This window comes from Stegodyphus dumicola, chromosome 3, assembly GCF_044657685.1.
Source record: "Stegodyphus dumicola isolate Sdum_Otavi_A_Nest chromosome 3, ASM4465768v1".
Lineage (NCBI taxonomy): Eukaryota > Metazoa > Arthropoda > Arachnida > Araneae > Eresidae > Stegodyphus > Stegodyphus dumicola.
Genome location: NC_140770.1, coordinates 35,316,922 through 35,332,492, shown reverse-complemented (window position 1 = coordinate 35,332,492; position 15,571 = coordinate 35,316,922). Strand labels below are relative to the sequence as shown.

The following is a 15,571-nucleotide window of genomic DNA, read 5'->3' as shown; positions in this document are numbered from 1 at the left end:
TTCCAAAACTTGTCTCAAGACAGAACTAACAATATTTTATTCTACTAGATATGCAGTCCTCTGTCCATGAGGTTGCCTTTGATGTATTAAATTTTATTGTCATTTTGATTATTTAAAATTGTCATTAGTATTTCATGTACAAAATAACATACGCATTGAAGCATAGTTCATTCCAATAAGTATCAATTTTTAAATGTTCAATTATATTCTGCCTATTTTCTATTCTTATTACTGAATTAATAATATTTATCCCTCCTTATTTAAGCCTTCTGCTCAAAATGTATAAATTTATGCAAATATGATACATTTTGGTATAATTAACATATGAAACCCAAAATATGTTCTATTTTTAGCAGCTATATTATTAATTCTGACATTAAATGGCAAGTAATGTATTTCTACACAGTACATAACATATATTTCAGCGTATAACATGCACTTTTGCCAAAAATATGATTGAAATTTACGAGTGCATGTTATACGAGTGCACGACGGATATAAAAATAATAAATTAAAAATATGGAAAAAAATCGGCATACATAAGTTACATTTTTGTGTTTACTTATACTGTTTTAAAAGAAATGACATACCTCTTAAATTTAAAATCTTTTCATTATCGGATAGCATAAAATGTTCAACATGCTGGTATTCCGTTATATCCTCAGGCACATCATCGATTTCTGTTTTATCTTCACCGTCACTGCAAATCTGGTACATAAACAAACATCATTGTTGGTGAATCATTATCATTCACCAACACCAAACACCCTTGCTGCAGCACAATTTCCATTTTCTTTCACAAACTGAATGACTTTGCATTTAAAACTAGCAGTGTGTTTTTTGCAGGAACCATATTTACTACTAAAATTAACACAAGATCAACTGTATTTCAACTAAAACCTTCGATGTTCACTTGAAAATCACAGCTTCACAGAAAGAGAAAACATCTGAAATCTAATTCCATGACTTCTTTCGTGTTGGAAGTGCATTCTTTCTCCAGATTATATCCACCTTCTCTCGAAACCCTACCATAGCATTCTTTTGGACATTTGCATTGAATCCATCCTCTTTGCAGGAATATTTACTCCCTCAAGCATTTAACCCACACACATATTGTTCCTCTTAAGACTTGTCAATGCAGTACATTATTGTTCGAATGGCGCGTTATACAGATATACAAACAAAAATTTAAAAATCTAGCGTAAAATTATAGATGCACATTATACACTGGTGGGCGTCCCACGCCGAAAAATACGGTAATTAATATGCAGTAATCTTTGACTTAAATCAGCAACCATAGAGAGCAAATATTTTTTATTTATAATTTAGAAAAAGTCATTTTAAAAGTTTATTCATTTTGTTTACTTATTTATATTTTAACTATATAATTTTTCAGCGGACATTTAAATATTTTCAACAATATAAATTTCAAACATAGCTTTTTATTAGAAAAGGTGTTATTCCTGTGAAAGCCAGAAACAAAAACACATAATAACTAAAGTTATTAAATATATAACTGTTGATTTGCCTTGAGGGGTTGTAGGATGAAATATTCATATCAGAACATTTATTCATATATATTAGAACAGAGCTGCATATCAGGTCTATGCATAGAAAAATAAGTTGTTCAAAAATGTCTGCTAAAATCATAGACTTATTTTCATTTTGCAAAATAAACAGTATCACTCACATTAAATATGGGGTGGGGGGAATACATTAAAAATCAAAATAAGAAGAAAAGACTAAAAATAAAAATCATTTAAGGCTATCTGTACAATTTCCTGAGATTTTATACACAGAATATAAAAGCTTTCACTTACGAATCTGTGATTTTAGAACCTCTCCCTATCATAGAAATACTGATATAACTGCATGCTCTGTTATCTTCAACTATTATGAACTTCATATTCACATGTACTGTAAATAATTTTTAAGATTACTGAACAGTAAGGACAAAGCTAATCATAATAAAGTAACTTGCTATAGTACACAGACAGTAGCTCAGCAAAATGAAAATGATGAATGCAGAAAAAAAGTGTAGAAATTTAAAGTGGGGTAATTCTCATAAGCATAAATATAAAACACAATTTAAAAGCAGAAATTCTCAGAGTACTTTTCTTTCAAATAGTTCAAATATAGATCTAAAGTGAAAAAGTCGGATTTTTCATTCACTTCATTGCAACAGAGATATTAAGCTATCAATTTTTTAAAAAAATTACGTAAGAAGGGTTCGGAATGAATGCAACTATTATTTAATAATTAAAATCATTTAAGATTTAATTCTTAAATATCTCATGATTATTCATGCCTCACATGCTATGTGTAAGCCTGGGTAAATGATAACACATGTGAAAACTCAAGCCTAGTTTTAAGTATTTGGTGGAGAAATTAGAAAACTGCTTTAAATTAAATTTATTCTAAAACAAAAATCAACATTTTCTATTAGCAAGTGAATGGATGCAATCCTTCCATAAAATTATTTGTAAAGAAATTTTACAACTTACCAAAATAAATGTTTTAGAAATTTTATAAATTATTCTCCCTATATAAATTAAAAACTGTTGTTTTGAGTTTTATTTCAATAACACCTGCACAATGTTCAATTAAATTATTCCTTCTCCTTGCAAATTCAATTCACAGAATGCCTTTTCATTAGTTAAGCAAAAACGCACATTTTTAAATCTTTATTAAGGCTTATCATTTGTGCCCCAAAATGTTAAATAAAAACAATATGCACATGGAGAGGTAGAAATGATTTGTTTAAGACTAAACTAATAAATTATTCCCTTGAAATGATTTATCTGGTATCTCAGTAATATAGTTACACAATTAAAATATATATGAACTAAAAATTAATTCTCTACATCTTAATTCTCGTAATTAATAAACTTAATTCTCTTAATTCTCTAAGCTAAAGGGTATTTTTATGTTTCAGACATTCAAGTTTTAAAACTTTCAATCTAGTTCCTCATGAATATTAGACAAAATATTCGATAACAACATGCAAATAAATTATTTAAAAAGGACAGGATACAGTCCTTCTATAATTAATTTGTTTTTTCATCTAAATTTGTTTGACTTGTCCTTTTCTTGATACATGACACTGACATGATACATGATATTGACTGATGAAAAGGACTGCCTTCATGAAGAAATTTCCAATGCAAAATTGATCAAATTCACAGTACATATCTATGAAGGGAAAAAAGTGATTCCCCTCCTTTCTCACAATTATTTTTTTTTAATAAAATATCATTTTATGACTAGTTTTTCACAAAAACGTATTTTACAACAATTCTTTTACCTTAACTAACCATTTTAAAAAACTTGGATAAAATTATTTTGAAGCATTATTTTCCCCCCTCTCCTGTAGTGAAAATTGCATTTCATCAATTTTATTGTATGAATCGTGCTGATTAAAAAAAAAAAAAAAAAAAAAAAAAAAAAACATGAAAGATGTTTAGGAACAAAGGAATTGAAGGAAGAAAATTACTTCATGTCTCCCTTTCACCAGGTGCATTATCCTCTGAAGAGAGTTTGATGCACATGCATACTACTCCTCAAAGATTAGCTTTGCCTCCTTACAAAATACTTATTTATAATTAAAATAATATATTTTTATTATTTAATATATATTTATTATTTAATATATTATTAATATTAAAATAATATACTGTTTTACAATTAAAAAGTATATGCAGAATGTTTCAAAGCATAATTTGTTTAAAGCTAAACGTTAAGGCACGTAAGAATAAAAAATTATATTTTTCCTTAACACTTAGCTGTGAACTCTACAGATTTCACAGCTAAATGAAGTATTTCAGAATGAAAGACAACAGAAAAGTTTTAAAAAATTCCACATGGTCTTATATTTAAAGGAAAAAATTAACAAAAAAAGTGGATTTCTTTTATCCTGTGCTTTGATTTATCCTGCATAAAAATTCATGGGTTTTAACAAAAAACAATTAATTATAGGTTGAAACACTAATATTAAAATCCTCTTAGACTTCATTTTTTAGCCTAAGATCTTATTTAAAAAAAAATTAAATACAAGACCTGAAATACTTCTTGAATGCTAAAAATTAGCCCAGCTTTAAAATGCAAAACTGTCATTTCCCATTTGAAATTTTCAGAGAAATGTAGTATTTAATACTATGTAAATTTAAATTTCACAAATATATAATTACAACAAAAAATATCAAATATATTTCTTATGAAATATGAAATAGATGCAAAGTTTTTCTACGTAATTCTTAGGTAATACATGCATTTCCATAGTAACACAAGGTACCAGGGTTTGGTTTACATAATAACAGACAATTTTGCCAGCCTCCTTAATTTTTTTTCCACAACATATAAAATTTATTTCTGAAGCAATATTTTGTTGTAATAATTTTCAGATATATAAAATAAAATGTTGAGGTAATAAATTTAATTCATATTAACAATTACTGAATATTAGTTATTAATGAGAAATTTTCAAGACAGAAGCAATTCTATGATTAGAAAAAAAAATAATAAATTGAGAAAAATGTTCCCACACTTCCTGCTTTTTTTTAATAAAACTCTTGGAAATATGAAAAAAACCTTTATTTTGTTAAATAATGTTTACAGATTTAGAAAATAAAAATATATTAATAACTTCTGAATTAATATTAGGAATTAACGTTTCTCAGTAACAGAGAAAATTATAATTAGAAATAATTTTTTTCCACAAGAAATGCTTCTTCTTTCTTTCTTTTTTTTTAAATAGCTGTCATTGTCATACCTACTGTTTAGTGCAAGATATCTTGCATTAAATATATTGAACAACATAAAGCAATTAATAAAATTCAGAATAAATCTAATAATAGCTCTTCGAAAACAGACTGTAATTGTCAAAAAGAATAAATTTTAAAATCTTAAAAATATGTCTTGTGACATACTTTTTTGCATCCATTTTTTTTTTCACAGAAAACAAAAAATTCAGATATCAAATTCAAAAATATCTTCTTTTAACAACTAATTAACATTAGATATTAATTGGAAAATTTCAAGGAGGAGGCAAAAAATATAAATGTAAGAAATATAAAGTATTGAAAAGATTTTTCTCCTTTTTCAAAATATTTGTAAAATAATGCTTCCAAATTAAGAAAATTAAACATTTCATGGCACAATTCTGAAATATTGAATTTTAGGAATTATTCATTCTGAATAATAATTCATTTCTCAATATTGAAATTACAAAGCATTATGTTGTTATTTAGTGCTTCTAATTTACACAGAAATGCCAAATGAAGTTGCACTTTTGCAAGCAGAAAAACATGATCAGATATAACAACAAATATCAATAACAAAGACAACATATATCTTGGAGATTTTTTTTTTTTTTTTTGTGACAAATTTCATCTTTATCTCCCGATTTCTTAGTTTTCTAAATCAAAATAATTCTAAAAATAAAAGAATTATATATAATTTCATATAATATAAATTTTTAAAATGTTAAAAATAGAAAGTTATTTTAAATATGAATGTTCAGAGCATTAAATGTTTATCAACAGCAGAAAAAGTTAATAAAAATTAATTTCAATATTTAAATTGAAAATTAATCAAGATAAATAAACTTTAAAAAATTGGTTATTTATTAAATACACAAAATTATTTGCCTTCTAAAACATGTTCATCTATTCACATTTCTTTTTTTTAATTCATTTACATAAATTTTCTGTACATGTTTAAACAATACAGATCACTGGGGAGTGATGAATTTGTCACAAACATCAGTTATTTAACACAATACAAAAAGATAATAGATGCAAAAACTCATTGCCATCATGTACCTGTATCAATAAGTATTAAACAAATACTATGGGAGCTCGAAATACATACAGTTTCTCCCACTTAAATACTACGGAATCTCGAAACACAGTTTCTCCTGCTTAAGTAATGTTAGAAATACATTGTGAGTATTTCTGTCAGCAGGAGCAAGGAAACATACATTTGAACAATGCAGACTGCAAGTCCTGAGTTAAATAACAAATAAGTGTTCTCTTTCATAATAAGTGTCCTTGCCTTTCAGGTAGTTAACCTAGAAAGGAACTGCTATGAAAACACACAGTGAACTTACAAACTTAGGCAAATCACAGCTGCAGTGATACTTTGCAGACATTCAGAGTGTTTCTTACGGAGTCTGGCAGTAAAATGTACCTGATTTGATTCCTCTGTTGGGGGGGGTATGAAAAATCAATACAGATAGGCACTTCTTGCCTGTTTGCTCAGGAACTGTCCAGGCGAATCATTATTATGGAAATTGTCAACACCTTTACAGTTTTTTCTCGAAACAATTCGCCAAACATAAGTGAACACAATTTTACAGTCTCTAAAATTTTGCACAGAAAGTCCTAAATCGTGGAGGACCTTAAAACCGAAATTTTGGTCAAATTCCTTATTTTCAAATTGTTCGACAAAGTTTGCCTCGATTTTCGGGAGTCGTTTCGATAAAGTCCAAAACTCTAGGCTTTCAGTTGAAGCTGGAATTTTCCCAGCTATGGCTGTGATGGAAAGGACATTTTGTAAAAGTCACCAAATTTGTATGAGTTACATTTTATGCAGGTATTTTGCATCTCCTGGGAACTTGCAGGTACATGATAAGCAGTAAAGACATCCAGAATGGTTAGGACATCCAGTTTGCATATGCCCAAAGTGCTGACACCTGAAACAGCTGCTGGTTGTTTGCTTCCCTGATCTGTATTTTGCTTCTGGTGGAGTCAGAGTTTTCATCCACTGATTAAGCCACATACGACAACCTTAAGTGGAAGTTGTTCTTTTGCACCGAAAGGCACTGACAGCCCGTTCTCTGCTGTGCCAGTCATGGAACATTCAGGAACATTCTCCTAAACATTTACGATTTTGTAGAGTCTCACCTTCTTTGGGAACATATAAAGGTGACACTGCAGAGGAATGGGGGCATCGATATTATTTTTGCCGAAAACAGATTTCTTTCCACATGACTTGAGGTCGCAGGCACATTACGGGAAGCAGACAACATTTCTTTTCCACGGGAGGTGGGACGCTGTATCCAATAAATCCATCTGCCCTAGGCAACAAAAAGAGTTCATAGAAATGTTGAAAGCTCTCATGTCGGAATTGATGCAGTCAAGAAAGAATGCATGATGAAGGCAACAGATTTTACTGTGGTTAAGAAGTTCATTTTTGATTTACAAAAGATCTCTTTTGAAAAGAGAAGCTTTAAAATCATATCACACAGTGTTGGCGCTCAATAACTCTCATCCAGTTTTCCAGACGATGTTGAAGTAGCAAATTCAGTCATAATTAGTAAACTGCTGGAGCTGGCAGTCCTGTGAGGTTGATGATTTCTAACATCAGAAAAAAAAAGTCAAAGAGAGACAAGAATTGGTGACTTAATTTTAATGCACCAGTAATATCTCTCATTTCTGGCTGAGCATAAAAGTTTTTTTTTTTTCTCCTTGCGGTCCAAACTTGTGTATTACAGCTCAGCTGATGAGTGTCTAATGCATATATGTGAGGGAATGAGCAGTGTGCCCTATTCAGTGCCCTCCCCCCACCTACTGGAGATGCATAAGCGAAAAAATGTTTTTCACAAATGGTAGCAAATTTATTCAAAAATATGAATAACATTTCAAGTGCATAGAGGATCATTTAAAAGCAAAATGCTTAGATTTTATCATCAAAATATAACATAAGATGAAACTGCAGAATTAAGCAGAATATACTGAGTTAATGTGTAAAACAAATACACAGAAATATAACCTAACATGATGAAAGTTATAACAGATTATGCCAGAATGGGTCAACATAGCCAAGAACTGTGTATAATTTATTCTAAATTACAAATGTTCAATAAAATGAGAAAAATGTATTAAAATACATAAAACAAAATATTTTTGCATGCAAATGTAGTTTGGCTCATCAATATATAAAGAAAAAACAATTAAAAAAAATACTCAGTTCTAATAAAATAGAACTTTTATGGAAAGTTAGCATTTCTGATAAAATATTTTTAGTTGTAAGAGATACACAAAAAATAAAGATGGACATAATTATCTCAATAAAAAGTAAATTTGTTTTTTTATATAAATATAATACAAATGCATGTTAAAATTTCATTCAAAAATTGTATTTATGCATCTTCATAATACAATAATTTCACTAATTATTTCAAACAATAAAATCTGTTAAATTCACAAATTTTTATAAAACAACCGATTTCCTTAAACAGTCATGTTTCAACTAAGTGCAGTCATGTTTTTATATTTTACAGAATTAGTACATACTGCACATAAAAATAAGAAAATGCACAAATTAAAGCATACAATTTTATTATTTCCACTCCTCATAATAAAATGACATTTTTTTTTTTTCAACAAACATTGATATTATTAAATTGATTAAAATTTCCCCAGAAAAGATTTACACATTTCTATATATTGTGCCACGCAAATTTTCTTCCTCTAATAACCTAATAACTGACTTTTCATAAACTACTTTGCATCTATTTAATAATTTTTTAAACATGACGATTTTTTAAAACAAAAATATTTACTTAGAAATTATATGCATAAAGGAAAAGATTTTTACTAAAAAATTATTGTATAGATTTTCAATAGCCTTAACACAATAAACTTTTTCTTTAAAAATTTTTCTATGATGAATTGTATTTAAATATAGTGTCAAGAATTATAACAGTGTGCTTTGACAACTGTTTTAATGCACACACAAATTTAAAATGCCTAAAATGTTGAAATTATATAATTACAGTTTAAGCTTTACACAAAAGACATGCCAACATTTAAAATTTAAATTAATTAAGGATAAAAGGAGTAATTTATAAGTGACTGAATAGTATAAGAGGCTTTCGAATTAAAGTATTAGCTCAATACTCTGAGGTCAGCAAAACCATAGAGAAGGTAGTTTAATAATGTCATGAATAATATGAAATTTTTGTTCCACTTCATGTTTAAAAAAGTGAAATAAAATATTTGAAATAAAAATATATCATCAACCTTCATAAAATTTGTAATAAATTCTCAGATGAATACTTTACTGGAGTAAAACTCAGACAGTCTTGCATATTACAGTCAAAAGTCGTTAATCCGGACTCGTCGGGACTTCAGCGATTCCGGATTATAGATCATCAGTTTAAATCTGGTAAAATGGCATGCAGAAATTATAAAATTAAAAATATGAAACCGTAATTTACGAAATAAAGAACAATTATGATCTAAAGGGTATCAAAATTTACAAAAAAAAAAAAAAAAAAGCTTAATATTTATTTGTTTACTTTATTAAATATTTCTTTCAGTGTAAGTTGTTTAAGTTGCTTCGTTTTTTATGTGATAATACATTCTCTTTAATTCCATAAACAGACATAATTTCTTGTTCAGTTACAAAGTTCCGCTGTTCAAGTCCTATAATTGCTGTGTCGAGAATACCGACTAATTTGTCAATCGAAATTTTTTCGTTTTCAATAACCTCTGTCACTTTCTTCGCTATTGGAAGCGAATTATAATGACGAGGCATTTGATTTAAATCATATCAAAGCCGGAGTACATCGAGAGGAAATACCACATTTAGTAAGCAATTATGAGCCAAATAAAATAAAAACATCTGCCCTTAAGATAAGGATAGTGTTGACAGATCAACTTCCAATTCATTGCGCTCCGCGGCGTTAAAGATAAACAAAGTTTAGGTAAACAAACGTTAAAGTTTAGATAAAAGAAGGATATGCCTTTATCCAAAGGATATGCCACGTTCCCCCCCCCACACACGCAGAGCAGCGTGAAATTGATAAACAGATTTCTGAATGGTTAGATAAACAAATCCTTTATCCATTTTTTGCAGCAATTCCACTTTTTGTTTAATGGACTCCGAAAGATACTTTCCCTTTGTATATCCTTTACATATTAGTAAATATATATCAGAAATTATGTTTGACATAATCAAAAGTTCAAGCTTACTTTTATAAAATTGCTCCAATTCGAAGATTAAGGAACAACGCAATCTGCAACATTAACTAAAATAGATAATTAGATAATTTTAGCTTAGCTTATCCCGTCCGTTATACATTAAACGCGCATTCGTAAACGTATTTTGGGCACGCGCACACGCAAATTCGCAGCCGTAAAGGTCTTACGCGCATGCGCAGAAAGTTTGTAGCTTTGAGGTCCGGATTATAGATCATTCCGGATTACGGGTGTCCGAATTAACGACTTTTGACTGTACTATATTATATTAGCTTTTATAATATTAAAAATTATATAAGAATGCAATTCATGCATAATAAATTACTTAACCCTTTGCGGCATGGTGGGTCAATATATGTCCCACCTAATTAATATTTATTTTCTCAGTTAGCAATTTCCGTTAGAAATTTTCTAATCTTTTAAAAATAATCTATTTTAGTTATTATTTTTCTCAGTAGATGTTACTACTATACCAGGGCTTAAGTTTATAAGCAAAAAATATTCAAAATAGGATCACAAGAGTGATATCCCTGTATCTCGCATTTTTCAATATTTTAAAAATTTTGGTATACAGTTTATGATATGTATGATACTTTTTAATATTCAAAAGTACTTTATTTTCAAAAATCTTAATTGTATTCAATATTTTATAACATTAATTTTGCAGTTGAAATAAGTGGGTTAAAATTTGTCCCACCACACACTTGAATTTCCGCTCAATAGATGGCAGCACTCACGATTATTTTTTCTTTTCTTTTTGGCATCTACTTTTTTCGTGATTGCGCGCGCTTTTACATCCGTTGTATGCTCTGATGTGCTAAAATGTCTAGGAAAAAATTAACAACTCAGGAAGCTTTGGATCTTTTTGCTGAATTGCCATCTGATTGTGACTCAAATGCTTCAGATGTCAGTTTCTGATTCAGATGAAATTGAAATCCAGGAGAGAATAACTGAGGTTGAAGTTATTGCTGAAGAAGAAAGGGAAGTAGTCATAATTTGTTTCGCTTTTTAAAGACACAGATGCATCTATGCATGTGGCACTGTAAATATGAATCGGAAGTATCTACCCACAAATTTATGTCAAGAGGATATATAGACTTTTCAGTTAGCGATGATTCAATTTATTGCATAAAATGGAAGGATAAAAGATCCGTTTCTATCCTGTCTTGCCTGGAAAAGGCAACTGAAATGAAAGAAATTAATAGAAAGGAACGAGATGGAAAGACAAAAAAAAAAAAAGTACTGTGCCCAAACAGCATTATTTCATACAATAAGAATATGGGATATGTCGACTGATTGATCAACTGAAAGGACTATATGAAATAGACCGCAAAAGCAAGAAATGGTGGCACATGATTTTTTTTTTTTTTTTTTTTTTTTTTTTTTTTTTTTACTTTTTAGATGCGAGTATAGTAAACACATTTATTCAAGTTTGTTCGCGAACCTGATCATGATGTAAAAACAATGAAAGGTTTTCTTCTCTCAGTTACAGAAGGTCTAATGGCACTTGCAGGCAAGAAAGAGCTGAAAAGAAAACTGAAATCCCCAGTTCAAATAAAACTAAAAACCCGTTCGTACAACCAGAAAAGACACTAAAAAATGTAAGTAAAACGCCAAAGAGAACGAGCAGGAGAAGATGTGCATATTGCAGCATATCGAAAGAATAACGACGAACATTTTGCATGTGTGAAACATGTGAAGTGCCTCTATGCTTACAAAAGAATGAAATAACATGTTTTTCAAAGTTTCATGAAAGTGACTTTTTTTTCAATTTTAGTCATATATAAATGTTTTTGAATCAAGTGCCAATTTTAATATTTTATTTAGTATCATATGTACGAGTATCAAATTTTAATCTTAAAATAATATTCAAGAAAATATTTTCTTTTGTTCCTAAAATTTAAAAATATTAAATATATACTACATGCAAAATGTGCATATGCAAAATTTTACAAGTCATGCATATATGCAATAAGTACAAAATGCATTTTAGTGTGTTTATTATGAATATTTTAGAATGCACGCTTTATTTTGTTTATTCATTCCACATATAATTTTTTTTCCCTGCTATACACTATTATGCTATAAGACATGTGCTAGTTGCATGGTGGGACAAATGGTATCCCACCTTCCACCGTAAAAAATAAAAGCGCAGACTTTTTTTCAAGCCTTAAAGGCACTTAAGTAAGTCCATCTGACTTATTCTAAGGCATTTTTTTAAAGATTAAAATATATTTTAAATATGCGTGTCGCAAAGGGTTAAACCAGACTTAAAAAATTTGACAGAAAGGTATTTTTTTATAAATTTTGTCAGTGTTTTAAAAGAAAGGCAAAGATTTCCTACACAGAATTAAAAGCGTTCTGTTGCAAAGAAATCAGAACTTAGTATTAGTTCTGGTGAATTGGGGGAGGGGGGGGAGAGAGTTTAAACATAATTTTGTCTGTATTTTGAATGACAATAATTTTGTCTCGGTCTTTTAGATGGTTTAGTGAAGCATGTGAATCTGAAATTTATGAAAAACTGGTTACACAATTATAATATTTTATTACAAAAAAATAATAGTAGGACTGGAAGGGAATTAACTTTTTTCCTTTCCTAGGTATGTAGTGTGAATATGATCTGATTTGCATAATATATTTAGCCACTGAGTGAATAAATTCCTACTAGTGCCAGACCTGGTCAAAAGACATGTTGCCATTCATACATTACTGCATTCATTGCACTGTTTTTTAAATGATTTGTTTATTTTCTTTACAACAACTATGTAATTCTGCAAAACTCAGGAATCATGCAAACATGTGCCACAGAAAGTGGCCTAAAATGCTTGGTATAAGGATGAAGTAACTTCTTTTAGATATGTTGTGGTTTATCTTATTTGGAAAAGTCTAAAAAAATATCATACCAATTTAATCCCAGAACAGCCGAGAGATGGCAGCACATGATTACAGACCACAAAATTCTATCCCAAGATTCTCAAGGAGAGAGTCAGTCGTCGAACGCGCGCGATGGTGCACGTGTGTAGTTTGGAGGTGAAGATGAAATAAAAATTGTTAAGTTTGAAATGTTGAATCTAATTTGATCTTCCTAAATAATTATCATAGATTCTTAACAATGGTGACCCGGCCTTGCAGCAACCAAGCGTTATTGTTTTAAACTAATATTTGCACGGAAAAAAAAAAAAAAAAAAATTCTCTTTTTTTTACATATTACTTGGGACTTAGCCACGTGACTGGAAATGACTGAAGGAACAGCAATAATCGGAGCAGTAAAGATACCTGTGTACAACTTCGCCGATCCTTCACTATGGTTCACTATGTGCGAAGCAACATTTGAATTGGGAACACCGAAAGCGATATCGGAGTCTCGCACGAAGTATAATTACATTGTTTCGCACCTGCCCGCCGAAGCCGCATCAATTGTGAGAGATGTAATCAAAGCCCCCAACTCCACGGATCCTTACAATCACATTAAAACTGAGCTAATCAAGCGGTGCGGAGAATCGACGCATCAAGAAATGAAAAAACTCCTCGGCGGCGAACAGTTGGGAGATCGCCGGCCAAGTGAACTCTTACGCATAATGCGACGACGCGCTGAGTCATACAGCATTTCCGATGAACTAATGCTAACTGTTTTTACAGCATATCCCGAGTTTCGTACAGGTCGATACTCGCAGCGAACACGCCTTTAACCTTGGATAAAGCTGCGGAAGTTGCGGATCGTGTCATCGATGTATCACCATCTCCTGTAGCGGTAAGTGCCACAAATATTTGTTCTGCTAATATTTCAGATTCCATTGAAGAACGTTTACTCGCAGAGATAAAAAAATTGCACGTAAGAATCGATAATATCTCGCGTGATCGTCGCCGCACTCGTAGTCAGAATAAATATCGCGGCTAAAGAGAACGCAGCCCCTCTCAAAATAAAAACAAGTTTGATACCTGTTGGTACCACCTTAAATTTGGTGAGAGAGCTATAAAGTGTACCCCGCCCTGTAAATTTTCAAAAAACGGCCCAGGCGAGGCATAGCGGCGACTACAGCCTTGCCCTCCAATTCTCGTCGCCTTTTTGTTAGAGATGCGCGCACAAATGTCAACTTCCTCATCGACACGGGTTCTGACGTATCTATAATTCCAGCAACAGCATTGCAAAGGCGAAATCGCATCCAAATGACCCTTTCAGCAGCAAACACTACACCAATTTCCGTCTACACTAGCCAAAATCTCTCCTTAGACTTAGGTTTAAGACGCATATTTAGATGGACCTTTCTTGTCGGCAGTGTTTCAACCCCTATTATTGGTGCAGATTTTTTGTATAATTTCAACTTGATGCCTAACCTCCACACAAAAAGATTAATCGACGGTAACACTAATATTGGCTCTAAATGCAGTTTACGAGTTAGTGCAATACATTCAATAAAGACAGTATCTGGCGACAGTATATACCATAAATTATTATTAGAATTTCCAGAAATCACAAAACCACCCCGTGCTGACCAAGAAATTAAGCACACAGTAGTGCATCACATCCAAACCACAGGACCTCCCGTCACTGCTAAAGCACGACGTCTTGCCCCAGACCGCCTACGAATCGCCAAAGAAGAATTCCAAAATATGATAGAATTAGGCCACATTCGTCCTTCAAAAAGTAACTACGCATCACCTTTGCATATGGTCCCTAAAAAGGACAGCACGGAATGGCGTCCTGTAGGAGATTACAGAGCCCTCAATGCACAAACAATAAAAGATAATTATAACATTCCTAATATCTTAGATTTTACTTCTGAACTACATGGCTGCAAAATTTTCTCGCACCTTGATTTAATTAAAGCCTATCATCAAATCCCTATACATCCTGATGATATCCACAAAAGTGCTATAATCACCCCCTTCGGCTTATTTGAAAGCTGTCGCATGCAATTTGGCCTATGTAACGCTGCAGCCACATTCCAAAGATTCATCGATGAAGTTACTCGAGATTTAAAATTTGTTTATGCATTCGTAGACGATATATTAGTAGCATCTAAATCTGAGGAAGAGCATATCTCGCATCTAAGAATACTTTTTGAAAGATTGCAAAATTATGGCCTTAGCCTTAAACCTTCTAAGTGTGTTTTTGGTGTTTCCTCAATAAATTTCTTAGGTGTCAAAGTATCTGAAGAAGGAACAGAACCCCTGAAAGATAGAGTAGACTGTATTTTGAATTTTCCTAAACCTACTACCATAATTCAATTAAGACGCTTCTTAGGTCTATTCAATTCCTATAGACGTTTCGTTCCTAGAGCAGCACACATATTAGCACCCTTAAATAAATTTTCAGAAGGTATCAAAAATAATAAAAAGAGCAGAAAACCTAAACAAAACGATCCCAAAGAAACACTTCAATGGTCTGAGGCTAGCGAACAGGCATTTACAGATGCCAAAAATTCACTAGCTACCGCAACTCTTCTTCGTCACCCAATTCCAGGAGCCAAACTTAGTGTTTGGGTTGATGCCAGTGACCTGGCAGTTGATGGTTCCTTGATGCAACTCAACACAACCAACTGGGAACCGATTGCATTCTTCTCTGTTAAGCTCACCAACAGTCAACA

At 31.1% G+C, this 15,571-nt stretch overlaps 1 pseudogene; it reads left to right on the top strand.

The window, feature by feature from the left end:
* The first annotated feature begins 12,889 nt into the window (after positions 1-12,889).
* On the top strand, positions 12,890-14,225 carry LOC146997964 (uncharacterized; annotated as a pseudogene).
* The last annotated feature ends 1,346 nt before the right edge of the window (positions 14,226-15,571 follow it).